Here is a 9,915-nt window from a genome sequence, read left to right on the forward strand (position 1 = left end):
TTATTGTTAGTTGGGGGGAAAAATAGCTTTGAGTCCAGTGTCTGTAAGGCAAAGGGGAGCTTATTGCTGGGGGAAATAAAGCAGATACTTAGGGCTGATGAGCAAATCTTGCATATGTGTGAGAACCTGGCTATGGTAAAGACAGGTGTCAGTGTGGCACCAAAGGGCAAGAATGAAGCAGCCTGTGAGAATGAAGAAGCCGAGCTAATGACAGGCACTCTGCAATGCATGTGCAGGAATAAGGCTGTTTTGACTCCGAAAGGAATACACACTGTTGAGCATTGGCAGCATCTTTACAGTGACCAGAAGTGCCACTTTCATCACTAGGGAGTGTGGGATGGGGCTCAGCATCCTGAATTTTAACGAACTCTCCAGCTCATTCTGATCCCATAGTTTGAGAACCACCTTTTCTAATGCGGTGGCACATGTACAATCACCTGGGATGCTTTTATAACTGCTATCTCAGAGTGTGGTTAAAGCTGGATGCAGTCTGGACATCCAGTTTGTTTGAAGTGCCCCTGGAGATCGTGATGTGCAGCCGAGACTCAGAACCACTGGGCCAGAAAAGCACATAATTTGTAATCTCTAGATAAGCAGGACCCAACTAGTTGTTTTTTAATGGTCACACCTGCTTTGCACCATGGAACAAGATGTGAGGGCTCCAAAGGCTACACGCAGTCTAGGCTGGCAGTGGACCTTTACAAAGAGCCAGCTGGGAGCAGCCAGGCAGGGCTGATACACACAGAAGGAAGGCCCCAGGCTGGGTGGCCTCTGCCCCTGTCCTTTATTTAAACAAACAATTCCATTTCCTAGCACATGCTCTGGTTGCTAATTAGACACCTTTGAAAATCTACAGCTTCTGCAGGTGGAAGTGATTGACCAAATAGCTCATGATTTCGTATTTGACTGGGAGACCATTTAACAAATTACTCCTTGTTAAAGAGTTTAAAACAAAGGACATATAAAAGGAATTAACATTCAAAAATGCCATCACCTTGCTCCCCAAAATGCTCAGAACAGGAACAGGAGGTGGGATGGTGTGCATAACCTGTAGAAACATTTGCAGAGGAAGCCCAGAATTCAGAAGAAATTAGCTTTCAGTAGAGTTCTGAATGAATGTTGGTCAAATTCTAGGGAAGGGTGGGCTGGAGAGGTGGCTCAGCTGTTAAGAACACTGACTATTCTTGCAGAAGACCCGGGTTCGAATCCCAGCATCCACATGGCAGCTAATAACTATCTGTAACTCCAGCTCCAGGGGATCCGACAGTCTCTTCTGCCCTCCACGGTTATTGCCTGACACAGGTGCACTTACCTACATGCAGGCAATACATGCATACACCCTAAAAAAAATGTGGCGGGGGGGCCGAAAAAATGGCTCTTGTTGTTAAGAATATGGGCTGCTCTTGCAGAGGACCAGTTCAGTTCCCACCCAGATGGCAGCTAACAACCATCTGTAACTCCCATTCTAGGGGATCTAACACCCTCTTCTAGCTTCCACAAGCATTGTACGGCATGGGTGCACTTACATACACGCAGGCAAAACACACAAAAAAATAGATTTTAAATGTTTTTATTGCATCTATTTTGTGTATGTGGAGGTCAAAGGACAACTTGCGGAGTTCTCTCCTTTTACCGTGTGGGTCCTAGGTTGTCACTGCCTTTGCCCACTGACAGCCTGCAAATTAGCATTTTTAAAAAGAAAATTGCATTTTGGTCTTCAGACTTTGGCTCAAAACTTTGGAAAGGAAAGTCTCTAGCCTGTCCTCCCCCATCCCCGATACAGGTGAGCAAATTCAAGCTTGCTGGGTGGTGATAATGAAGACTGCCCAGCTGCTGCAGTGGGAGACACAGAGGGCTGAGAAGGCTGAAGGGGTTGTTGTGCTGCTTCTGTGAGTTCGCAGCCTGGCCTTCGGGAGTTTGGAGCTGCTACTGTCCGAGCCCACAGTCGGGGAAATGCTGAATGCTCAGCAGAAAAGAGGAAGATGTCTAACCAGTACCTCTGTAAGTCCCTACCATCTCTCAGTGCTTTTCAGAGTCAGGGCTACTGCCTCCCTGCTGCCTTTCCAAGCCTTGGAAATCCTTAGCTAAATGTAATAGGAGCCCATAGAGAGAATTCTGGGAAGCTCCCAGTCAGCCAAGTACAAAATGGCATAGTTATTATGGAAAGTCCACTCAATGACATTTCAGTATTTTTGGTAGAGGCTCAACTAACTTTGACCCTTATGTTACAATAACAATAAAGGCCCATTAAGAAGAAACTGGTCAAGAGAATAAAATTCCTGGCCTGAATGTAGACCTAACATTCCAGTTGAACCAGGTCATGCGTCTGGCCAAGAGACCACTCCTTATGGCAGGTGCACCCTAAACCATGCCAAAGAGATGGCGGGATAATCAGCATTAATACCATAGCAGACTTTTCCCACCCAGAACCCTGCCCCAAAACTTCCACAGAAATGCAACTTTGTGTAAGTCGGCCAGCTTTTCTGAAGCATAACCTCTCCTTTTCTCTCTCTTTTTTCTAAGCATGATTTTCTTAACACTTAGGGAGTCCCCAACATTTTGGGTTTTTTTTACTCTTTCTAAAGCTGCCTTCCCTGGCATGTGTCCTGCTAGTCTGCCATGTGTGTGACCTCCATGTGGCTTAAATGGGATTGGGGACATGGTCTTCTTCCTTTTCTTTTTCTTCCCATTCTCCAGGGCAACTGCTGAGATTTAGAACTTGCTTGCCATGAGGGTTTTTCTTTCAACTCTGATAAGATTGTCCTAAAGCTTTCATTCAAGTCTATTAAATTATTTTTTCTAAATATTTTATTTTATTTGTATGTGTGTATTGCCTGCACGTATGTAAGTGCACCCGTGTTGTGCAGTGCCTGCGGAGGACAGAAGAGGGTGTTGGATCCCCTGGAACTGGAGTTACAGATAATTGTTAGCTGCCATGTGGGTGCTGGGATTTGAACCTGGGTCTTCTGCAAGAACAGCCAGTGTTCTTAACCACTGAGCCATCTCTCCAGCCTCTATTCTTAAATTATTTTACTAATGAGAATAAGAGCCCTAAGAGGGGACCCCAATTACCCCTGTGTCACTTGCACATAAACCTGGCAGTTTTGTCCTAACACCTGGGCCCTGGGGGAGGACAATTGCCAGGAAGCCAGCCTGGCTGCCCCTGAAGATTACAAGGGCACAGACAGGCACAGTGGGCTGTGTTCAAGAAAGGCAACCTCCAAGGTTGTATTTGGCAAGTGGCAGATGTATGATGGGGGAAGGTCTGCCTGAATAGTGTCCAGTGCCAGCCAAGGGAGTCACAAGGAGTGGCACAGAGCAACTGGGAACATTGGCATCCAGGGGGCCAACAGAAGGAATTGAAGCAATCCCTATCTGAGACCTGGCCATACTAGAAAAACTCAGTCACTGAGCAAAGATTTGGTACCAGATTTCTTTCTTAGAAGGGACGTGTGGTGGTGAGCAGGGTCTGAGCCTGTGCCATTGGACACATTGCAGCTGAATGAAGAAGATGAATCAAGCCCTTAGTAAGTGCCATGTGTGTCAGGTCATGTAGTCAACGCAGGCCACCCAGAGTCACCCAGATGGCAGTGGGCTCTAGTCCACACTCCCAAATGGTCATGAGAGCTTGGAGAATGGATGCAGCTAACAGGCAACTCTGAATCACCAGCTGGTGTGAGGACAGGAGCAAACCAGACTGGAGAGGGGAGTCAGCCACTTCATTAAATGAGATTATGCACAGGAAACAGCAGTGTTCACACATAATTAGGACTCCAAGAAAGTTTAATCTTACATGTGTCTTGCTCCTTCAGAAATGACTTAAGTCTGTTGTCTGGAGAATTTGTGTGAACTTACAGGTTAAAAGAAGAGATTCAGCCCTAATGTGTCCATTTGCAATCAAGAGAAGCAGATTCCTGAGTGGCAGAGAATGAAAGATCTGTTGTATGGATTAGGTTTGAACGTGGTTGTGGGAGCTAGGGGAAGTGCCATATCTCACCACCGTTGCATTGACCAAAACAAGTCATATGGCCAAGCCCAAAGTTCAGGACAGTAAATTATTTTCTTACGGAAATGGTAGAAGGAAGAGGTAAATTAGAAAAGTAATCTAATCTACCAGTCATTAAATGGCAAATTTGGCATTTCCACCCAGTATTTTTAGCTGCAAATCCCATTTTCCTCAGTGGTGGTTTGAATAATTGCACAATTTTCTAAGTAACAAAACATTGAAACAACCAGTCACTCTTGCTTTGCTGGTCAGACATGGGACAAGAGTCCCACAGGATTAATTTTTCCTTTGTTCAGGCTTTGAGATGAGTGGAATTTTAGTTATATTTTCCATATTAAAAGGTAGGTGTCAGGCTAGGGAGATGATTCAGTAGATGAGAGCTCTTGCTGTACAAGCATGAAGACCTGAGTTCAAATCCTCAACAGCCACGTAAAAGCTGGGCATGGCCATGCATGCCAGTTACCCCAGCAGTGGGGGAGCAGAGACGGGCTAGGCAAGCTAGTCAAAACATCAAGCTTCTAGTTCAGTCAGAGACCCTGTCTCAAGGGACAATGACAGAAAGCAACAGAGAATGTTGCTGGATGTCTTCCTGCTTGGAAATATCTGTTGGCTCTAATACTGAGAGCAGGGCCCTGTGCTTCCATGTTGCTAAAAGTGAGGTAGAAGCCAGGCGTGGTGGTTCACGCCTTTAATCCCAGCACTTGTGAGGCAGAGGCAGGGGGATCTCTGTGAGATCAAGAGCAGACCTGGTCTACATAGAAAGTTCCAGACAAGCTGGGGCTGCAGGGAGACCCTGTCTCATAAAGATACCAAAAGAAAGTGAGATAGAAGCCCAGAGGGTCCTAGACTACTCACTGCTGTGTCTGCTCCCTAGTTTCTGGAACATTGGGATGGTTTGTTTCCAGTGGTTTTTTTGTAACTAATTACCTGACACATTTCAGTGGAGCCCAACAATTTGCTATCCAGTCACTTTCGAAGTGTCAGGAGCAGCTCTCGCTTCAAGACTAGTGTGACAGATATGACCATACGAAAATCCTGAACTTCTGACCTTGGACAAAGTCTGCCATACATACCTTAGTTATTCCTCACAGTGTAGCCTACTGATGCTTGGTCCATCTGGCTTGGCTATGTATCCACCACACCATGCTGAGTTACAGGGGAAAAGGTTAATGAAGCAGGACATGAAGGAGAGAACTCGCTGCTTGATGAAGTACTGAACTTTGTTAATAGCTACCTCCAAATGGATAAATGGTGTCCATCCAATCAAGCAATAGGCTCCAGGCACTTTGTTTATGAGAGCTAAGCCTGATATATACACGATATATTTTTTTTAATTTACTTTTTTTGGGGGGGGGGATCTTTTTGGGACAGGGATTTTTTGAGACATGGTCTCACTATGTAGCCCTGACTGACCTTGAACTCACTATATAATAAACCCTGATTGAATTCACAGAGATTTGCCCACTGCTGCCTCTTGCATTCTGGGATTAAAGGCCTGTATTACCAGGCCCAGCTTTTTCTTTTACTTTTTAAAAGTTTTATTATTTTTATTTTCTGTGTATGAGCGTATGTAAGTGTAACCATGTCATGCAGTGCCGGAGGAGGTCAGAAGAGGGTGTCAGATTCCCTGGAACTGGAGTTACAGGTGGTTGTTAGCTGTCATGTGGATGCTGGGAACCAAACCCAGATCCTCTTAAGAACAGCCAGTGCTCTCAACTACTGAGCCATCTTTCCAGTCCCCTATTTACTTTTTTTTAAAAAATCTTTTTGAGACAGGGTCTCCCTGTAGTCCCAGCTGACCTAGGAAGAGTTTTAGTTTATTTTGGGTTTGGGGTTTTTGTTTTTTTTTCTTTTTGGTCCTTTTTTGAGACAGGGTCTCCCTCTAGCCCCAGCTGGCCTGGAACTATCTATGGAGAGACCAGGCTGGCCTTGATCTCACAGAGATCTGTCTGCCTCTGCCTCCCAAGTGCTGGGATTAAAGGCGTGTGCCACCATACCCAGCTTAAGGGAGAGGTTTTTAAAAATAGAATTATATTACATAAAATCTTTAATAGCAAAGCAGAAATTATGTTTTTTGTCGGTAAGTAACCCAAAGGTCTGTGTTAATGGACAGCAGCTTCGTTCTGTTTGCCAAACACCCACCTTACTCAGCAGCAATTTTAAGAAATTACTGTGCAGCTATAAAGAGGGTAGAAGGAAGGCCTGACCTTGACCAGATGGTTCCTGTTTTTCTTACTTGCCCACATGCCCCTAACCCGTCTGTGGACTCAGCAGGTCAGTGCCCTGGGCAAAATGGCCAGACACACCAGTCACCTCTCTTAGCCTTGGTTTCTCTACTATAAAACAGGAACAGGAGTGTTAAAATAATTTTTGAGGCCTCTCTGTTCTGTTCTAATGTGACTTTGAGTAGGCTATTGCTAACCCCTTTCTGTGAGTGAGGCTGTCCTGGTTTGAAGAGGAAGCCTTTGGTGGGGCAGGTGGAGTGGAAAGTGGGTGCAATGCTCACTAGGGCCTGCAGGTGGAGCCAGAGCTCCACGGGACTCATGTTGGCAGCTCAGGCCCAGACCAGCTTGCAGCAAGACCCAGGTGACGGCCTACTGCATGTGAATGTCTGGGTCAACCGTTATTTGCTCGCCTTTCATTCTGAGGTCTGAAGCAAATGCAGCCTGTTGGTTACTAACCCCACTGACATCTCCCAATGTACCTAGAACACAGGGCTTCTGTGTTCTAAACCCACACTGTCCAATGTGGAAGCCCGAACTGCATGGCTTTTAATACTTCAATAAAATTAAGCAGTTAATTCCTCCATTGTCAGACCATCCTAGTTGAGTCTACATACATACATGTGGCTGTGGCTTGTGGCAGCCATGGTGGCTCATTTAAACAAAAGTTCCATTCCCATGGAAAGTCCTAGTAGACAGACAGCTCTTTGAGAATGGGGGAGGGCACTCATGTACTGAAGAAACAGACCGTTTTTCCCAGCTTCTTACATTGCCTTCCTTTACTTCTGCCCACAAGCAGCATTCCTCCATGGTTTCTGCTGTTCTTCCTGGCTGTGAGTTCCCAGTGCCAGCTGATGCTATGTGGAATCAACAGGCCTGCCTTCACGTTCCTGCGTGGGTTCCTGCCCTGACTTCCATTGGTAATGGACAGTGACCTTCTAGTGTGAGCCAGATAAATCCTTTCTCCCCTAAGTTGTTGTTTGGTCAGTGTTTTACCATAGCAACAGAAAGGAAACTAGAACTGCCCCCTCCACACTCAGAGCTCCCATCTGTACCCCTAAAACAAGTCATTTGACAGTTTCGAATGAGAATTTGGTCAAAACCCAAAGTCCCCCACCAACACGTTCTAGTCAATATCCTTTGACGGGTTAGAGATTCATTATATCTTGGGACATTGGCAACTGCTTTGCACACACATATGCTTTGGGCTAAAGTTCACAATTTCTCGTTGCATTCTGTCATACCTTGTTCATTTTTCTGCCAACAGTCTGGGCTCCACATTGTTTATAGTATAAAATATGAGAAAAATGTTGACAAACAAGATTGGCCCGTACAAACTAAGTATTTGGCAATAAATTTAAATTGTTTTGTGTCATTCCATGAGTAGTACATTCCTTTTACTGACAAATCACTAAACATAGGTCAAAGGAAGAAAACAAACCTAGAAAACAGCTTCCCTGACATCCAGCCAGCGCCTGGCAATCACTTTCTCTTGTCTTCTCTTGGCACACACATATATGCACACGTACATGTGTGTTCATATATACTGAGGTATGCATACCTTTTCCTACAAAAGTAAAATTTTGCCTGGGTGTGGTGGTGCACTTAATCCCAGCGCTGGGGAGGTAGAGGCAGGCAGATCTCTCTGAGTGCAAAGCCAGTGTGGTCTACATAGTGAGTTCCAGGCCAGCCAGGGCTGCATAGTGAGACCCTGTTCAAAATGAAATTCTGAACATGTTTTTTAAGTGAATTGTTTTATTTACTTATTGTTTGTGAGTGTATGTGGATGCACATGTGCCAGGACAGGTGTGTGGAGATCAGAAAGGAACTTGTGGGAGTCAGGAGTTAGTTCTCACCTACCATTTGAGTTCTTTCTTGGGGACTAACTCAGATAGTCACGCATGACAGCAAACACCCTTACCCACTAAGCCATCTTGCTGACTGTGTGCATGTTTGTCTTTAACTTACTGCCATTTATATAAATAACCTAATGATTCTTGACTTCTTCCAACCCTTCCCTTATTATTATAAATTAGATTATTCTAATATTTTTCTATTCTTCACACACGTAATTGATAGAAATGAACTAGAATTAAAAGCAGGAGAGAAAAAAATCTTGAGACTTCTGAAAGATTGGCTCATCTAATGACCAATTCCCTCTTGTGTCCCAGGTCCCATTGCCTTTGGGAACAATGTTCTCTCCACCTAATACACCTCCGATGGTGTGCACATGGGCTGCAGTGACCTCTTCCCTTGGTGCTAGGATTGAGAAGACTCTGACTGTAACACTTTCGAATCACACTGTCCTCTTATTCAGACTTCTCACTTTCTGCCCCCATTCAAAAGAAGGGATGCTCTGTACTTGCTAATATAAAGACAGCCTAGATGCATGGGAGGGGCTAGTGGGGCCTTTGCACTGCTCCCCAGCCTGCTCTTGAGCCTCCAAACAATCCCAGCCCTGTCCCTCCTTGGGCTTCTGCTATGATGCTCTACCTTACCACAGGCCCAGAAACCAGCCAGCCAACTGTGGACCAAAACCTCTGAGCCAATGAACCAAAATAAATCTTCCCTCTTTGAAAATTATTTTTCTTAAGTATTCATCACAGAGACAGAAGGCCCACAGAAACACCTGCTGCCTGGAGTATAGCACTGGGCACTGGGGAAACTGCCTGTTATTCATACTGACTTTTCACACCCTAAGGGATTCAGGAAGTTCTGTCCTGCCCTGACTTTGCTGCTACACACACACACACACACATTCTTATGAGAAAACACACACACACACACACACACACACACACACACACGCGCGCGCATTCTTATGAGAAGCCTCCCAGACAGGTTTTGCTTTGGTGTCTCTCGGTCTCTATCACCTTATTCCAACGTGGAAGGCCTGATTTCAAGGTTGGTGCCTGCTGTGCATTGGAGAAACTGCTGCGCTCTTGGCCTGGCAGAGGAGATGAATTCAGTTGTCAGAGCCTGCAAGGACACCTCCCACATGCACAGAGCCAACTGGTAGCAAGTGCCTTAGAGTTAATCCTGGTCTGGGAGAAGTGAGGCATTTAAAAACATACCCTTTTCACGAATAAACACAGATGCCTCATTTCCGTCTCTTGCTCTTGTGATCTGTAGGATCTAGCCTTTTTCTCCGAGAAGCTAGAGGTTCTATGGATCTAGGGTGGTCAGCATTCTTCACTGTGGTCTATCTGTGTGATTTAGAGAAAGGTGCTGTTATGGTTTGAATATGAACTACCCCCCATGGTTTTATGTATTCAGGGCTGGGTGACCAGCTGATGGGCTCTGGAGAAGTGACTAGATTCTGAGAGCTCTGACTAATCAATGGATTCATCTCTTGATGGATTCATAACAGCACAGCGTTATTGGGAGGTGGGGAAGAGCAAGAGGTATGACAGAGCTGGAGACACTAGGGACTGTGTCTTGCCTAGTCCTTTCCTGTAACCCCTTTTCTCTGCTTCTGGTCTGCCATGAGGTGAACAAGCTCCTCTGTCACACACTCTGGCAACATGATATTCTGCCCTCGTGCGTGGGGCGGAACCTTTTGAAACCATGAGCCCAAACAAACCCTTCCTGCTTTAAATTATTCCTGTCAGGTGTTTGGTCACAGCAGTGAGAACAGTAACAAATGCAGGCTCCTCATCCACAGCCAGGCGTTCTCTCCTCAGACAG

General features: G+C 45.5%; 1 long non-coding RNA gene across 1 annotated transcript; it reads left to right on the forward strand.

Annotated features, from left to right (window-relative positions):
- Positions 1 to 1,513: 1,513 nt before the first annotated feature.
- On the forward strand, positions 1,514 to 7,603 carry LOC115067143. The gene is made up of 2 exons (XR_003846576.1): positions 1,514 to 2,001; positions 7,028 to 7,603. It is a non-coding gene; the product is annotated as an uncharacterized LOC115067143 (long non-coding RNA).
- Positions 7,604 to 9,915: the final 2,312 nt, after the last annotated feature.

The sequence above is a fragment of the Nannospalax galili genome, unplaced genomic scaffold, assembly GCF_000622305.1.
Source record: "Nannospalax galili isolate Female #2095 unplaced genomic scaffold, S.galili_v1.0 scaffold364, whole genome shotgun sequence".
Lineage (NCBI taxonomy): Eukaryota > Metazoa > Chordata > Mammalia > Rodentia > Spalacidae > Nannospalax > Nannospalax galili.